We start from the raw sequence: 16,531 nt of genomic DNA, 5'->3' as shown, positions 1-16,531 counted from the left end.
ATTTATGAAACTGCTCTTAAACTGCGATGAATCTCGAAAAGTGTTCAACATGACGAGCCTGCACATTTTCCATAGCTATCCAATGATATATTATACACCTCGTTCTAAATAACGGTTTAGAAACTGGAGCGAAAACAATGCCGAAAAAATGCATGCAGTTTTTTCTGGTGACATTGCAGTGTTCGTTTGATAGGGATGCAGTGCCCTCGCGTTGAGCGTGCAGTGCAGAAGTGTTATTAGAATAACTATTCTGCTAATATTAGCAGAATAGACCGGCTATATATATATACGTATATATATGTATGTATATTTAAACCAATAGTGATGCTAGCCAACTCGCATCCAGGAGGCTTACTCGATCGGAGCTTCGTCGGTCGTCCGATCTGTCCCTCTGGCTCGCTGCACCGTTAGATTTTCACTTGCAGTTAAATCATTTTTCACCTCACTGTCATTTTCCTTGCCCAATGACGAGTGGGCTCGTCTCACGCTTGTGTTGGCTGGGTCAACTGCGCCCATGTGCGATGGGATTTGCCCAATCCACTCCCCGCCCCTCGCCCCAAGTCCCCAGGCCACAGCCCCGCCGCAGAAACCCTAGACTCCCCAAGCCCATGATTTTTTGTCCAAAAGGACCCCCTGCCGAGATGAATTGCCAAAAAAGACTGCCTCTGAATCAATTTGACAAAAAAGACCCCCTCGGCGGTGGCGGCAGGCGCGACAGGTGACATGTGGCACCTGCCGCCACGCTAGGAGGCGGCGGGCCCTGCCGCCACCGCAGGAGGCGGCCACCCAGCCAGATCGGACTCCCAGCTCCTCCCGCGCCGTGACGGAATGGGGCGGGCCAGGTGGGCCCTGCCGCCACCGGGCGAGGCGGCCAGCCCTGGCGCGGTCGCTGGCTGGCAGACAGGCCCTGCTTCGCGTGGGCCCCGCCAGTGGGCCTCGCCGCCACTGGCTGAGGCGGCCTCGCCTGCCGACAGCGCTGGCCGACAGTTGTTGCTGCTCACTGGCCGAGGCGCGGGCCCTGCAGCCTCTAGCGCAGGCGGCCCGTTGCTGCATGCACGGATTCCCCTGGCCGACATGAGCCACTGTGGCAAATGGCGTTGATTCCCACGCGCGTAATAACGATGAATTTCACTGTTGCAAACTGGGCTGATTACCACGCGCGGAGGACGACGAATTTCACGGGCGGGAATCACTCTGGCTTTTGCTTTTTCTGCCTCACCGAATACGAGGCAATGCGGGAATCCGATGCTGCGGGAACCTGTTGTACTGACACTACAGGGATCCTAAAATATCCCGCCTAATTTCCTCTGTTCTCGCGTATCATTTATCGTCTGAGCCTATAAAAGGAGACACCGAGGCTCTCGTCCAGCCATCCTTGAAATCGCCAGTGCGCAAAGTGTGTAACACATTTGTTCAGTCGGTATGAGTTTGCCTTGTTCGGATCAAAGCATTAGGCCGAGGAAAATGAAGAATGCGAGTTTGCCTCCGGGGGTGGCAGTCTTGCGGTGTTGGTGTGGCGATCTTTGCAAGGTGAAGGAGGTGACAGATTTTTCAGATTGGTTGGGCATGAAGTTTTTCATGTGCGCCAATTATGAGGAAGATCCTGCCGTAGCTATTTCAGAGTACGACAAGCCTCCGGTATGCTTTAACCATCACGAATAGATATTGTTGGTATTTTGATTGATTCTTTAGTAACATTCTTGTTTATTGTTGTAGTCTCCTCCATCTCTGTGCATGTACTATCGTTGGATTGACACGGAGAAGCCGGCTTGGGCAGTGACTGAGATTCATGAAAGAAGTCGCCGTGTGTGGAATAGTTTATTTGCGTAAGAGCGACGCGAGAAGGCGGAAGCTGAGGAGAAAGCAGAGCAAGAGAGAGAGTTAAAAGAATACTATGCAGAGCAACACCGTTTTTTCAGGATTTAGGAAAGAAAAACAGGGAAGAGGCTCGTCGCATGGAGGAGCGGGAACGAGAGTGAAAGGAGGCTCGTGAGGCGGAGAGGCAGAGAAAGAAAGAAAGGGCTCGTGAGGCCAAGGCAGCAAAAGAAGCTGGCGATGGAAAAGGAAAATATCCACGCTGGACTCAGTAGATTCCTGTGGTAGTATTTTTAATTTCGCAATCATTTGTATCTTTGTTTCTGCACTTTAATGTAGCTTTATTTCAGGAGTTAAATGTAGCTTTATTCCTATGACGTATTTTATTTTCAGTTGTGCCGTGTCGTAATGGAAAAAAAATATAGTTTTAGAATAAAGTAGTGGCACTTTCTTTCCCTCCACTAACATCGAACATCGTGCAACAACTACAAAATAAAATTAAGATAGAACATAATGCCCTACAATAAGAGAGTACAAACTAATAATACAAGTACATCCGAATTAAACGGTAGAACTGGAATACAGCATAAAAACTACATGAAGGCATCATCGTCATCCTCCATCGATGCAGAACTCTTGCCCTTCGAGGATGCAGAACTCTTACCCTTGGACAATGCAAAACTCTTGCTTTTCGAGGATGTAGTACTCTTGCCCTTAGACGATGCAGAACGCTTGCCCTTTGACGATGCAGCACCCGGAAGCGGCGGCATGAAGATATCATCTTCATCCTCGCTCTCCTCAGTCCATAAAAATGGATAATTTTCTGCAGTCCTTCTGAAAGTTTCACTCTTCGGCTCCACTACATTCTTCCACCTTGCATGCAACCTAAGAAGTTCTTTACGTACCTCCTCGTAGGTCCTTCCAGGCTACCCAGACCTACATAATTGGTGAGCCAACTCATTCATTATGGTGTCACTACTGGTGTGTTCGTCCCATGGAACTATCCTATTGTCCATCCTGAAATCGGTAGCTAGCCTGAGAAGAGTCCTGCTCATCCCAGGGTGAAAACTACGATCGAAAGGATAATGGGACATCTCGACTACACTACACTCGAATGCTTATCCACCTCCGTCTTAAGGGGATTTTATAGGTATAGAGGAGAAAATGGCGGGAAATAACGAGTGCAGTATGGCAGGAAAGGGTTGGCGGGAACATATGGCGGGAAACGAGTGGCCGGAACATATGGAGGGAAAGCGTTGGCGGGAAACGGGTGGCGGGAACATATGGAGGGAAAGCGTTGGCGGGAAAATATTGAGGGGAAAATTATTCCTGACTGGTGCATTCTTATTTCAGCATACATAGATGTTCAAATCAAAAAGTCTGATACAGACATATGTAGATACATTGGGTCGCGCACGTGGATAGATGAATCATTGTAGTCGACGACGGCCACCTGGCCTTCCCTTCAGGCCGGAAAGCTCCAAGCGATTAGGTGGTCGAGGTACACGAAGACCGTGACCGTACTCCAGTTGGTCTTCCTGTGTCTGCGACTCTTGCATAGGTGGTGGAGTCTGTAATCCTTGTTGCGAACCTGATGCGTAATTGTAGGCGTATGGTTGTTGTGACTCGTCGGGGATAAAAGATGGGCCAATAACGTCCTCTCCGAAGAAATCCGTATCTACTGCGTAAACATTGTTGCCAGGTTGGGTGTACTCATCATTCCAATTTACATCAGGTATGCCCTGCACATAGAAACATTGTAAACAAAGCCTGTTAGAGGATAATATGTAATATCACTGTAAATGTATTAAAATGTAAACATGACTACCTGATCAGATCCCTCGCCTGTACTGTTTGGACATTCTACCTGGTACTGGTTTAAATCTGGGACACGAGTCTCCTCGGGCATGGAGATCCCTTGCGTGGAGAGATACGACTGAGATCCCTCACCTTGAGTGTATGCGCCATATCCTGTGTATGCATATGGGTTTGGGGAAAGATACAGCTCAGGCATCGAATCCAAGCCCATGCCATGGTCCTGCGATGTCTGCCCCTGACAAAGCAGCACCGAAGAAGAGCGATGTAGTGGCAGAGAAGAGTCATGTCGTGGCAATGTCATTGTAGTACTCGGACCCTTCCCCCGCTGCCCATGGCTTGTACGCGCCTCGCTCGGTCTGGACGACGGCGCCGCACTCGGTCTGGCTGACCTCGGTACTGGCATGTTCTACGCTCCAGTTACAACGTCGTCGCCTCTACCACATCTCAACTTTGTTAGCATGTATTCTTTAACACATTTATTGAATGACTTGACAGCCCTGGGCGGCATGCTTTCCGCCGCCATCTGCCCTATATCGTGGGCAGTTTGAAGCTGGAAAAATATTTGGTTCTTATTTGGTTGAAATGATTATGAAATGATGGACCTGAAAAAATTACTAGTGATTACCATCCCGTCTTGATAGTAAGCTGCATGCAGCTCAACAGGTCTCTGCATCTGCTCCTCGTGCGTGAGATTTGTTGGTATCATAGCAAGTTGACCGGCCAGGCTTGTATGCGTGCTGATGCAGTACCACTGCTTGTACGCTTGAGCTGTACTTCCATCGTACGGTCTGCAAAATTATATAATAACATCAACCGTTGTGATGAAAGCAAAGCATCTTCACACATCGTATGGTCATCGTAATAAATAATGTAAATAAAATGTACCTAAGTTGATACACTATATCTGCTACCGCGTCATTTTCCCACTTCTGTACCCATTGAATGTTGCGCTTCCTCCAATCGTAAAGACTCCAACCGTGGCCCATATTGGTTAGCCTGCAAATTATGTAACAAAGTGTGAGTTTAGTAAATTAAAAAGGACACTAACTATTTAGGGAGGTCACATCTTACTTATGGGTTTCCTCGTCAGTACATCTTGGAAAAGGTGGTGGAATCTCCTGATACAGACCGAACTGTCTCATGACACGCTCTTGGTTGTAAGGCTCAACACACCACAGGAACAATAAGTAGCAGCGAGTCAGCCAGAATGCACTATCGGTCAACATACCTGGTGTGATGGGTCGTATATTAAAGACCATCTGTACATGCTCCTGAGTCCATGGGTTCCATGTGACTACAGACTCATCAAGTGCCTCAAACTGCTAGCGGTATATAGGGTAACAATTTTTCGCAATACTTGGAGACCAATGTTTCCGTGCCCTTGTCCACCTGCTGGCCATAGTTACAGAGCTTCCCTCGCTATAGTCGTATGGGTGTATGGGATTTATTATATGAGGTCGTCCTACAGGGAGATATTCCCAGGACCACAACTGTAGAAACTCGTAGGGGACACAAAGTAATGGAGCTTTTTTTGCGAAGGAAGTTTTTTGTGTGGCATCACACAAGCCTCTATATGTATGAGATAGAATGGCAGAACCGAAGCTGTATTTTGGATGCTCGGGTAAAGGTTCATCTACCATCTTCTCCACAATGTAGATGAGACCAGGGAGAAGTACGTCCCCGTGTGAATTTGGAAACATAACCCCGAGGAGCCACAACAAATACACAAACAGATGTCTTTTCCTCGTCTCAGAATCAGCGAAGCTAGAAATATGAAGAAAGTTATCATGAAGCCAGGGGAGTGGGATGCCACGAGGGCCACCAGTACGTTGTGATTCTGGCATTGTCATCCCAAGACGGTCTGATATATTTTGTGCCCAAGTGTTAGACACTCGTCGAGGGACTAACGACTCACCTCTAATTGGCAGAGCAAGGATCATAGAAACATCTTTCAGTGTAGGTGCAAGCTCGCCAAAACGAAAGTGAAAGGTGTGGGTTTCAGGTCTCCACCGGTCAACGAGGGATGTTAAAAGGGATGGGTCCGAACGTAACTGGGATTGGTCTTCCCTTGATGTGAGCCTAGCAAAAGCATGTAGACCATATGCGTCAAGGTGAGGAATGCAATAATTGTGTATTGGCCAGGTTTTCTTTATGGTTCGAAGTCGGAAACCCCGATAATCATGTCCTTTATTTGGGTTCAAAAATAGATGGCAACGGTGGCCGGCGTCATGGGGCCCCTCCAAAAGCCGCGGCACTTCAGCCATAACCTGCACACAAACATACAAAGAGATTCAATTTAAATTAAATATAAATACAATAATACAAAGAGATTCAATTTAAAATAAATATAAATACAATAACACAGAGAGATTCAATAATACAAACAGATTCAATTTAAATTAATAAAAGTATAGTACAAATATAAGTAGACATAGCGAGTACAGATAAATCAACATCATGCGGTGTTGTTCGCTCGATACGAGCATTCCCTACATGAATGTCCAGGACACCTACAAACGCGGCATCGCCTTGGTTCTCCCATCTGGCTATGGTCCATGTCATTGCGATGACACCTAGACTGACGTCGTCCCTTGGCGGTTCTCATCAAGTCGGCGTTCGGAACCCATTTCGGCCCATCTGGCCACAACATTTTGTAGTTCATATCAACGCCTCAGGCCCAGAACTCACCGTTCCAAGTGTTGTACATATTGTACATGTTGAAGTACGGTGATATGTATGGCTCAACACTGATTTTTTGATCTGCAGCCGCCCGGAGCACATGACTACAAGGGTAGCCCTCAAGCTTGGGCTTGTTACACGTGCACTCACATGACGTTGGGCCGAGGGTGACAGCTTGCTTTTTGGATCCTCTGTGGTGACCCTTAACGTACTTGGCTCGCACATTGACCTCCCACTTATTCCTAAGTGCGTCCACTTTCCTGCAGCCATGGCTTTGGGACTTCTTAGCTTTCTCGTCCAGATGTCTTTGCATCTTCTCGGACCATGGCTTGTTCAATTCAACTTGTGCTTTAGCCACGGTAACCCTGTCTGCAAAATATGACAGTGTCCGGTTCCAAGTTTCTTCAATTAGGGCTGTGATAGGCAAGGCTCTCACCCCTTTAAGAACACCATTGTACACCTCTGACATGTTGCTGGTCATTATTCCATACCGAGCCCCGGTGTCGTGAGCCTGCGCCCACTTGGACAAATCAGGGCAATTCTCGCCGATCCACTGGCTCAAATTTATGGCTGTCCTTCGACCCCTCCGGTCTTCTCTCTACGGCAAGGCCGCGTGCTCGATCTCACCACTAATACCTGCCCTGATGGCATTCATTTTGGCTTGAGTTTTCTGCATGCACATCCTCTTGAATAACTTGAACCAATCCTTATTCTTGAATTTGGAGTAAAAGTTTGCTGCCAAATGCCGCATGCACCACCTTCCCTCTAGATCAGGCCACTTCCACTCTTCTGACGACTGCTTAATTATGTTGAGAGCACTTAATAATCCTGTGTTGCGATCAGAGAGGATGCAAACACCTAAACGCTCTTTCACGACACCCATCTTCAAGCAGCTCAGGAACCACAACCAGCTATCTTTGTTCTCGCTCTCGACCAGTGCGTATGCAATAGGAAGAAGCTGATTATTTGCATCTGCTGCAATCGCCACCAATAGTGTGCCCTTGTACTTTCCAGTGAGAAAGGTACCATCAACTGATAATACTGGGCGACAATGCCTGAATGCTTGTATAGTCTGGGCGAATGCCCAGAATAAGCGGTCCAGGATTAGCTCACCCGGTTTCCTTGGGTTCTGACGTTCTCTCCGCCAAACTTGAGTCCCCCTATTAGCACTTGCTATCTGATGAAGCATTCTGGAGGCATAAGAATAGGCCTCCTCATAGGTTCCATACAAGTTCTTGAATATATTTTCCTTCGCACGCCTAGCCTTGCTGTAGCTGACAGGCAAGCCAATCTGATCTTCTGCATCTTTTTGCAAAGCCCTAACACTAATGTTCAGACTTCCCTGCACAATTGTTTCCATCACCTGTGCCACATATCTTGCCGTCACATTGCAGTGATTTGAAAGAGTCCCAGTTTGCTCACAGCTATGCTGCACTATTTTTGTGATATGCCATGACTGACATACCCCAGGCTTCAGTCTAGCGAGAACTCTTCCGCGGCAACCTTTCATGGTGTGGATGCATATGACCTTCAACTCTTTTTTATCAGACTGCTTCACTTTTTGCTGGCGGTGGAGGGCGATTGCATACCTATTAATTGCTTGGTAAGCAGACTTCTTGTCTGGGAAAACCTGCCCAACCTCCAGACTCCCCGCTTCTAGGCCAGAAACAGAGTGAAATTCATTTGTGATGCTCATATCCTGTAAAAACCCAGGTTGTAGTGACGCCGCGACCGCCCTCTGGGGAGGAACAACTTCTTCTTCGTTTGACTCGGAAGATGCGGAAGAGTGGTCGTCATCATCGAGCGCCTCCGGCAATCCCTCCACGTGTTCACTCATGTCAACGGCCGCAAACCAATATCCTGTGTCATACATAGGCTGGTCGCCCGTCGGTTCCGATGGGCCGATGCTAGGGGCTGATGTGATGGCCAACTCGACCTCACCACCCTGCTACTGCATCCGGCAACATCAGTGACTGAAATGAACTCCACATACATCATCGGCTGACCAAACACTAGATTATTGGGATTGCTTGCAAACCTCATGTACAACCCCCACGACTGATCACCTGTGATAGGCCGCAAACCCCAACGGGCAGCTGTCCCATCTTTTGCTCCGTCAGCGACGAAGGCCTCCATTGTCATTTTTCCCTGCATCCCTGGGCCAAACACCGCTCGGATGCACCTTCTAACAGCTGCGTAACCCACGTTCACCATGTCTCTAACTACAACTGTAGTCGACTCGCACAAGGACACATCCACCCCGAAAGGACCGTCCCGTAAGACGTTCCCATAGTACACTAATAAATTTTCCATAGTACCTAACCAAAATACATGTTTACATTTCAAACAATTAGTAACTGAACATTTAGTAGTAGTACGATGACAACATTTACATATCAGACGACTAAAATAATAATCGTATTTTTGTTACAAATATTCATTTTGTTTTTAGAATCATTTGCTTAGACTTTTTGGGGTTGTTTGGTTAACGGGTATTTAGAGATTTTTCTTTCTCAAACTCGTCTACGAGCGTCACAAACTAAAACTCTCTTTGCTTTTCTCTAACTACCCCAAAAATATCCTAAATTGATTCTCATAACATGCAAAAACTGAGTTTTTGAAAAAACGACTATTAGTAAAAACTATTTTTCTTACAACAGGTTATGAGAAAACCCATGGTAATTACTTGCTATCCAAACAACCAGTAAACATAATAGTATGATAATAACATTTTAATATCATATGAGTAAACCATTTAATTTCTTTCGGCTTTATATAATTTTTTCACATCATACGATAACAATTATTTATCTACAAATAATAATATTTGCAGCAGCATGCACATTATTCACAATAGTACATCAATACAAAAAATATTAACAAAATTAACAAAATTACAAAAAATATTAACAAAATTACAATGTCATTTTTTACCTTAGCTCCAATATGGATGTGCTTGCGAATGCAATTAAGCGTCAAAATAGTTCCAATAAATATCCGTCGCCAGTACTATATGAACGGAGTCAACCTATTATCACATTAACATCAATATTACACACGGATTTTTCTTCCTGCTAACAAAATCCAAGCCCACAGGCCACAGCGTCCCATTCCACTCTCCTCCGTCCTCCCTCGTCAGCCGCCGCCGCAGCTATTCTACCTCCCTCCTCTCTGTCCTATGACCACGCCGCTGGGAGGAAGTGGCCGTTCGTGGCTCCATACCGCTGTCGGGGTGCCATGCAAGAGGTCAGGGGCCGCCACCACCGTGAGCCAGGACGAAGGGGACGCCCGTTGGCTAGCCTCCGGGCAGGAAGCCGACGACGAGTACGCCGTCAACAAGCCGCCAAGAGGACCTACCGGCCAGTCCCCTGTCGCTGAGCAAGGGCCGCCGGTTGCGTCGTCGTGGGAGGAGGCGCACAGAGGAGCAGCGGAGGAGGAGATGAGGACACGCCCCCGGACTCCCTATTTCCTTTTGGGCACCTTCCCTGAGGCGTCTCTCTCTCTTGGGTAGCTTCCATACAAGATTTGGACGAGGAAAAGGAGACCCGATGCGGGGCAACGACGAGCGCGCTGAGCTGGCTGGCGCACACATCCATCGACGGCGAGCACATCGAACGGCCACACATCGAGGTGAACTTCACCCAATCTCTCTCTCTCTCTCTCTATATGTGTGTGTGTGTGTGTGTGTGTGTGTGTGTGTGTGTGTGTGTGTGTGGTCACGGTGCAGCATCCTGGACGGCGGCAGTAGCGGCAGTCAATTTCACTGCACGCGTCGAGCGACGTGAGCGCATCTGATGCAGGGAATAGGAAGGAGGCCATGCGTGGACCTTTTTTCCTATTGGTGCCATGAGATTTGTGATAGATGCGTGGAAGGCAGGCGGATTCAGGATTGGATTGTCACTTTTTGAGAAGGGGGTACAGAAATTCTTTGGTCAGTAGCAATATTTCTAATGCTGCATGCATTTCACTATATGATCGTTAGGTTAATAGTACTCCAGAGAAAATTTCATTTCTATATTCTTCAGAGTAGAGGTCGGTTCATGTTAATTTGTCTAAGCCACACATATGGTATTGCAAGTCGATTGATCGTATGTACTTTGACTTTAGAAGGGACACTTGCCCTTTGGCGGTCGATGTTTTTACAAGCCATACATATGCTGATCTTGTTTCAGATTTTGCAAAGATTTTCTGAAATGTGCTTCTATTCTTCACTTAGGGTTATCTTATTTTGTGTGTTAACCTCTGGTAAATTATGTATTCTTTGTAGCACAACAGTTCTTAACGAAACTTTTTACATAATAGAGACAATTTGTTTTTGAATAGATTTCAATGTTGGTTGCTATCTTTGTTTAATGTTGATTTGGAGCATGCAGAGGTCTCTCATCTCATGTAATCACGCCCTGCCGTTTAGTGATTGACCATTTTGTTTCTATTTTTCAGAGGGCAAGGGAAGCTTGCGCTACTTTTTGAAAGTTAAAGGTTGGGCTAGCTCATTGACTGATGGCGCTGGGACTGGAGGAGCACAAGGATCCTCGTATGCCTCTATCTTTTAGATGTTTGTACGCATTTCTGATTCTGGACTTAAAAATGTATGCAGGTTCATATTAAGCTTACCTTTCTTGCTTTATCTGCAAATCTTTGTTGGTTGAAACTCCTTTTCTCCTCACATCAAAGTACTTTAGACTTCACATCATTTTTGCAGAACTGTTCTAATTAACAACTTCTGGCAAATGCCTTCTGCTAAGGAACATGTGATTGTTTTGTAGTTGACATCATTTTCTACCATGAAGTTGGCTGCCAAACATTGTTGAGACTAATATTCATCCGATAATTTGTAACTAGCGCAATTCATCCAATTCTTTGGATAATTCTTGAATTCACATGTCTTACTATTTACTTGCTAGAGAAGCACAATAATGCGTTTTTTGACATGCAGTTCTTTTCCAGCTCTTCGGGGTCGTTACGGCCGTGCACCAATATATAAATAAATCTACTTAAGCTGTCTGAGCCGCAAGAATGGACATTTAAATAACTCCAGAATATTGGGTACACGGAGTTCAGATTTGCAGAAGATCAACCTCCAGATGATTATGTAGTAGATCTTGCAGGTCATCATCTTTTCAATCTTGTTTTGCTTAATTTGTACATGACGGATGCGGGGCTTACTTAAATTCTACTTTACAGAAATATGTTATTCTGAAAAGCACATAATTTCCAAAGAATATCTTTATGAGGGATGGGAGCCAAACTTAGTCTAGCATCTTCTCATTGTTGGCTACAAATTATACACGATACAGTTGAAACACATATATTATGTTCATTAAGTCAAAGGTAAATCCCTATTTAAGTAGATGAGAATGACAAATTGGGAAGCTACTGCACCTATGAATGTGTAAATTGTGAACTAAAACTTGACAATTGTCAGTAACTTCATAGCTGCCGATGATAAGTCATGCAAATAATTCATCATATATAGTTTCAACTAACACCTCTACATAAGACCGACAATATTAAGTTTTCTGCATTCAGTTCTAGCTTAGGTGATGTGGAACGTTAAGAGTAGCTGAATGGTATGTTCATCAAAGCCATGCTTTGTAAAATAGGGACTGTCAGATGCCCTTAGAATATAGCCATTGTAATTTGACCCATATAATGAACTGTGCAAAATAACATATATGGTGCTTCTTTTCTCCTTTCTTTCAATAGTCATATGAACATGCCCCCAACTTGACTGATTAGAAAGTTTATTTTGTTTCGCAGTTTATTTTGGTTTTCATTGTCAAAGTTTCTTCAGTTATTCTCCTCTGTAGTTATATGGATGATGGCGTGACATTTTCCTGTCAGTATGCATCTGAATCTTTGTATGAGTTGGAAACCGAACATATGTGGATAACTTCGTGTATGAATCAGAGTTAGTACTTAGTCGGTTTTCTCTCGGTTGTCCGATAATTAACAGGGCAATTCTCTTCTTCTTAATTAATCGACGAGGCAAATCTTTTGCCTCCGTTTCGAAAAAAGAGAGTTAGTACTTAGTCAGTGCTTACATTGTTTGCATTGTTATCAGGGCACTCATTATTTTTGTATCTGGTGAAATGTTTTAATGGTGCCATCTAGCACAAGCAATGATTATGTGCCTGTGTGCTGCTTCATCAAATGTATTTAGAAATTTGGTGTCTAAGCAGTGGTTATCTACTGATGTTTCAGCATTGGTACTATCGTTTGGAATCATGATTTGGATTTATCTTCTCATCTTTTCAGGTTTCCAAGTATGCCACTCTCTTGGTCGTGGTACTGATTCAGGCATGGGTACACTTTTGGTATCAAAGATCAGGGAGGAGTACCCTGGCGCATGATGCTAGCATTCTCTGTTTTCCCTCACCCGAAGTATCTGATATGTGGTTGAACCTTACAATGCCACTCTTTCAGTCCATCAGTTGGTTGAGAATGCAGATGAGTGCATGGTTCTTGAGAATGAGGCTCTTTATGACATATGTTTCAGGACTCTCAAGCTGACCACTCCGAGTTGTAAGCGAAATCTGTACCTTCTTATTATTATTCTCTACGGATGAATATGAGCATGATGTCAAGTGGATCTTCATAATTCTGAATATTTGTAACTGCATGTTATTATATGCTTAATAACACAAGTATTAATGCATACTTTCTATTCACAACCGAAAAATTGGAAAATGATGTAGTTCATTGGCTTGCTTTTTCTATAATGTCTGTCCAAACTATTCTTGTAGTGCAGTTTTGGTATTCTTAGACATGATCTGAAACTCTAAATGGATTCTTGTGCTTGAGTTATTTGCTCAGGGCTTTCATTTATATGGACTTGTATTTTGGTTTCAATGTGATGCATGCTTATTGCCAATGGACCTCCCATTGCTTATATCCTACCAGTATAGCCATGCTCCCCGTCACCTTATCTGTTGAAAGTGCCTCCCCATGGTGTTGTTCGTCAAAAGCTTTCTTCCTCTTTCTTCAAAATTACAGGAGTTGTTGCGCAAAAGTACATGGTATTTTTCCTTCAATATGTGTAGTTCTGTAATATACAATAGTTCTGACCTGAACTCTGCTGACCAACAAAATATATACCTCATTACTCTATGATCCACTAACACTTTTTTAGAGTCTGAGGTTGCTTTGGCCTAATGAAGGGTATGCAGAGCAATGCCTCTGCCTTAGTTCAAGAGAGCAAGGCAGGCAACAAAGAGGAGGGTCTGGCCGAAGTCAAGAAACAAGAGAACTCGACACCGACCTAGAGAAACTCTATGTAGCAGGCCTTCGCCGGAGAGATGGCCGAACGACAATTGTCAAGTGCCTCTGGTGTACACGCTTTGTTGGCTTGTTTATCCTTGCATGTGGAAATTTGGCTTGTCAGTTTTGCATCGACTGTGGAAACCTCCTGGTGCACTATCCAGTTGTAGTTCCCTTTCATGTAATTGTCTTCCCCCAAGTAAATGTATAACTATGATCTCACATATTGTCTCTACCCTGTTTATGAGGAAACAATTGGACTAATAGTTATAACAATTTGGTGTTGGGAAAAAAGATGGAATGCTCATTTAGTGACTTTTTTTCTTTTGCACCGTATAATGTACCTTTACTATTTAAGTGAAGATCCTTATGTATACCTAAATCGTATCTAAAACTTAGAGCTATAAAAGTAACACAAATAATTTCAAAACATTTCAGGTGTGTTGCTTGCAGCAGGAGGCTGGAAGGCATCTTCTGCTATGACGAGTGTTTGCTTCTGTCAATACAAAATACTTCTAAAACTGCAGCCTCACTTGTTGGTATGACATACTCTCTCTGTAAAAACGTTTTTGGGATTCAAATTGCAAACCAAAAATGTCTTATATAAATGTAGAGGGAGTACATGAGAAGCTCTGATTGGGTTGTAGCCTTATATGAGATAGTTCTTTATGTCCATTGTGTGATGAGAAATACCATGGTTTAATTAATGATCGCATAGCTTCTCAATAAAAAATAGCTTCATGATGTATATGATGTATGATAACAATGCGTATGTAAAAAAATAGACTCTATGATTTTTTAGATGGTGTAAGGGCATATTTATCCTTAAGGTGTTTTGGTGATTGATGACAATGCTTTTGCGGACTAATCGTGTGCCTTGAGTATTTTAGACGTTTCGTCACTAGGCATAAGATGGTTTGGTGCCCCTCGAAGACTATTGAAGACGACGTTTTTCTACGTTTCTTTTCGGTGGATTTGAGTCGTAGGAAAGCCGTACTATTAAGAGGGGGTCCGCGTTGGAAAGGTTCGGGTGGAATCATCAAGTACACGTTTACTCCCTTTGCACCCCCTTTCCCTTTGCGCTTTGGAGCATCCTCCGTTTTCTTCATATTTTGCAAAGAGAAGGATTCCTAGTGTTGCTGTTCTGAGGCATGCGGTAGTACTGCTCTTACGAGCGGTAGTACCGCGGGCCCCCGTGGTAGTACCGCATGCCCTTGCAGTAGTACCATAGGTGCACACGGTAGTACCGCTTCTAAGGAGCTGTAGTACCGTGGCCTCGGACCAGACTCAGCCGCTCGTGCAGCTGTAGGGGCGGATGTAATTTTTTTACATCTGCGCCCTACGCGGTAGTACCGCCCCATGCGCGCGGTAGTACCGTGAGTTCTGGTCTAGCACAACAACACGAGCAGAAGTAGGGGGATGTAATTTTTTACATCCGCTCCCTGCGCGGTAGTACCGCAGGCCAGGTGCGGTAGTACCGTGTCAGATTTTTGCACTGTTTGATTTTCAGCGGAAATAGGCACAAATGTATTTTTATTCATCCGCGCCCTTCCCAGGCTAGTCCAATCCGGCCTTGCGGTAGTACCACAAGGGAGAGCGGCAGTACCGCTTCAGCGGCAGTACCGCTCTCAGCATTTGCGGTTCTGGCCTGGACTAGCTCATGTCGTAGCAGCGGTAGTACCGCGGTCCGCCGCGGTAGTACCGTGAGCCCCTGCGGTAGTACCGCTTGTCTGGAGTGGTAGTACCGCAGGTCGCGGGCTGAGTAAGTGGATAACGGTTGGATTTGTCTCTCCACTATATAAGGGGTGTCTTCTTCCTCTAGTTGACCACCTCTTTCACCCTAAAGCTCCATTGTTGCTCCAAGCTCCATTTTCGCCCGATCTCTCTCCCTAGCCAATCAAACTTGTTGATTTGCTCGGGATTGGTTGAGAAGGCCCTGATCTACACTTCCACCAAGAGAAATTTGATTCCCCCCACTAATCCCTAGCGGATCTGGTTACTCTTGGGTGTTTGAGCACCCTAGACGGTTGAGGTCACCTCAGAGCCATAGTCCATTGTGGTGAAGCTTCGTGGTGTCATTGGGAGCCTCCAATTAAGTTGTGGAGATTGCCCCAACCTTGTTTGTAAAGGTTCGGTCGCCCCCTTCAAGGGCACCAATAGTGGAATCACGACATCTTGCATTGTGTGAGGGCGTGAGGAGAATACGGTGGCCCTAGTGGCTTCTTGGGGAGCATTTTGCCTCCACACCGCTCCAACGGAGACGTACTTTCCCTCAAAAGAAAGTGTAACGCCCCGGATTCGATGCGCCAGGTGTCTGCCAGTTATTCGCCGTCGTTGCCATGTCATTTGCTTGCGTGTTGCATTTTGCCATGTCATCATGTGCATTTCATTTTGCATACGTGTTCATCTTTTGCATCCGAGCATTTTCCCCGTTGTCCGTTTTGCAATCCGGCACTCCTATGTCCTCCGGCGTTCCCCTTTTGTCTCCTGTTGTGAGCGGGTGTTAAATTTTCTCGGAATGGCCCGAGATTTGCCAAGCGGCCTTGGTATAGCACCGGTAGACCGCCTGTCAAGTTTCGTGCCATTTGGAGGTCGTTCGGTACTCCAAGGGTTAACCGGGTAACCGTAAAAGCCCCTTTCTCTTTGCAGCCCAACACCCCTTCCAAAGTGGCCCCAAACCCAGCAAACTCCCCTCCATGCTCTCGGTCGTTCGATCACGATCGCGTGGCCGAAAACCGCTCCTTATTTGGACTCTCCTAGCTCCCTCTACCTATAAATATGTGCTCCTCGTCCAAATTCGCAGATGAAACCCTAGCAAACTCCTCCCCGCGACGCCGGACACGTCCGCCGCCACCGGACGAAATCGCCGCCGCCCCCGCAGCCACTGGCGTCGCGCCATGTGGCGCCCCCGCGCCCGCCGCCGCCGAAGCCCGTCGTGGCCCATCGTGGGCCCTCCCCG

The 16,531-nt window shown here is 45.7% G+C and overlaps 1 long non-coding RNA gene across 5 annotated transcripts; it reads left to right on the top strand.

Moving 5' to 3' along the window:
• Positions 1 to 9,340: 9,340 nt before the first annotated feature.
• Positions 9,341 to 14,373, top strand: LOC119275878. 5 transcript variants are annotated; one of them, XR_005135914.1, is made up of 5 exons: positions 9,383 to 10,243; positions 10,753 to 10,846; positions 11,260 to 11,420; positions 12,571 to 13,753; positions 14,011 to 14,373. It is a non-coding gene; the product is annotated as an uncharacterized LOC119275878 (long non-coding RNA). The 5 variants fall into 5 exon arrangements; XR_005135913.1 differs by lacking the exon at positions 14,011 to 14,373 and having other exon boundaries at positions 9,341 to 10,243; positions 11,249 to 11,420; positions 12,571 to 13,848; XR_005135915.1 differs by lacking the exon at positions 14,011 to 14,373 and having other exon boundaries at positions 9,342 to 9,942; positions 11,249 to 11,420; positions 12,571 to 13,848.
• The last annotated feature ends 2,158 nt before the right edge of the window (positions 14,374 to 16,531 follow it).

Source organism: Triticum dicoccoides, chromosome 3B (assembly GCF_002162155.2).
Source record: "Triticum dicoccoides isolate Atlit2015 ecotype Zavitan chromosome 3B, WEW_v2.0, whole genome shotgun sequence".
Lineage (NCBI taxonomy): Eukaryota > Viridiplantae > Streptophyta > Magnoliopsida > Poales > Poaceae > Triticum > Triticum dicoccoides.
The sequence above is the reverse complement of the archived record's forward strand: the minus strand, read 5'-3'. Positions and strand labels throughout refer to the sequence as shown.